Raw genomic sequence first — 2,188 nt, 5'->3', positions numbered from 1 at the left:
TCGGTAAGCAGGGCACTTCGGAGCAGTACTTGATATGCCAGACTTTTTTGCTTTGTGGCAAATTTCCTATTGGTTCTTTCTTATCTCACTTTTGAGTTATTTAATATAAAACCATAAATTAAATTTTATCATTCTTATTACAATTTTGTTAGCCAGTTATGCAAGTATTTTTTCTCTATCTTTCTATTTATAGTTTCTTAAATTTCCTGACTTACTTTATATATCCATTTATTAAATATTGTATACTTCCTTCTTCCAGAACTCTCATTATCTCTTACTTGTTTTTCTAAATTACATATAATACTACTAAAAAAAAACTCAGCGTATATTTTTTTACTCCCCTTTTCCTTAGTTCCACTTCTCATCAAATATAACATCACTATTTTTCTTTTCTTTTTTAAGTGTATAAACTATTTATTATCAGACAAAGCCTACAGATTTATTTCTTCTTGGACACACCCACAGTGCAGCCTTGGACGCAGGTGGTCTTGGTGTGCTGGCCTCTAACACGAAGTCCCCAGAAATGGTGCAACCCTCTATGGAACCAAATTTTCTTCAGTCACTCCATGTCTTCAGGGAGCTCTTTGTCCAGATCATTGGCCAGGACCTGGCTGTATTTCCCATCCTTCATGTCTTTCTGTCTGTTTAAGAACCAGACTGGGATCTTGTACTGCTGTGGATTTTGTATAATGGTGATAACACGTTCCACCTCATCCTCAGTGAGCTCTCCTGCCCTCATTGAAAGCAGGTCAATGTTTGCTTTCCTCAGCAGCACATGAGCATATCTTCGCCCCACACCCTTAATTGTGGTGATGGCAAAGGCTATTTTCTACTGCCCATCTATATTGGTGTTGAGTACTCACAAAATGTGCTGAACTTCTCAGGGATTACTAGAGACATGTTGGTAGCCGCAGCGGCAGCATGTAGGCCTCCTATGGAAAAGAGTAACATCACTATTTTTCTTCATGCTTACAGCAGAAATATTAATTTAGTGACTGTTCCTCATTTATTTCAGAAATATTTCTAGATTATAAAATATGGCTAAGAGTAATGCTTAAAATATTCTTGGGCACTGCACTCATGGAGCTTATACAGTCATACACTGCATGACGGTATTTTAGTCAGTGACAAACCATATGTATGACAATGGTTACATAAGATTATAATGGTGCTGAATTTTCTTTAAGAAATAAAAGTATAAATGGTTTGGGAGGAATTTTTTTTTTTTTCCTCTGATGGGAGCAGTATCTATGGGGCTTGGTAATAGATTACTTCTCACTCACAGCACCTCACTTTTGAGTGCACAGTTTACATCCCAGTCAGCCACTGACCTGTTTTAGCACAGAGGAACCTGTACTTCAGAGTAGACTGCTTTAAATATTTTGTTGAAGAACTAAGATCATGTACAAGATCATAAGTCAACAGGAATTACCTTAACAAGTATTAAGTGCCACTTCCACTTTAATAAAAGCTTTCTATGGTAGTGTGGAACCAGCCTGTCTCTACACTTTGGAAATATTTTTAGGTTATAATGCTATAAAACATAAGTAGGTTTTATTTCTTTCATAGATTTTATGTAGGAGAGATAGGGTCCCAAAAAGAGTCGATGAAACTAAAAACAATTTCCCAAAGTCAAAATACTGAGTCTTTGGTTCTACACTGTATTCACGTTAAACACCCTCTGTTTATGTATACCACAATTTTTTTTTTAATCTGGCCACTCCAACATTCAAGTGCCAAAACCACATCGTTGTGACAATCTCCTATATTCTGTTATCACTCCATCTTTATCTTATTCCTACAGATCCTCGGGCCACCTTTCACTCTCTCTTCACAGTCACTGTTATGATCGTCTACACCTTATCCAACCAGTTTCTTCTCAATAGTCTCAATTGGTCCAGCCCACATCCCTGCTCATGTAGCAGCACAGACAGTTTTAATGTTCTATTTCTTACCCTGCTGGAAGAAGGCAGGGGTAGGGCTTATTGGACAGTGTTTATAAAGTCTACAGCAGTGTACAGTCATGTCCTAGGCTTTACATTCACTCTCCGCTCACTCACTGACTCACTCAGAGCAACTTTCAGTCCTGCAAATTGTAGTCATGGCAAGTGCCCCTATAAAAGTTTACTTTTTTATCTTTTATATCATATTTTACTATAGCTTTTCTATGGTCACAAATGTTTAGTTA

At 37.2% G+C, this 2,188-nt stretch overlaps 1 pseudogene; it reads right to left on the bottom strand.

Moving 5' to 3' along the window:
* Positions 1-406: 406 nt before the first annotated feature.
* Positions 407-900, bottom strand: LOC102880773 (annotated as a pseudogene).
* Between the last annotated feature and the right edge of the window lie 1,288 nt (positions 901-2,188).

The sequence above is a fragment of the Pteropus alecto genome, unplaced genomic scaffold (assembly GCF_000325575.1).
Source record: "Pteropus alecto unplaced genomic scaffold, ASM32557v1 scaffold467, whole genome shotgun sequence".
NCBI lineage: Eukaryota > Metazoa > Chordata > Mammalia > Chiroptera > Pteropodidae > Pteropus > Pteropus alecto.
The sequence above is the reverse complement of the archived record's forward strand: the minus strand, read 5'-3'. Positions and strand labels throughout refer to the sequence as shown.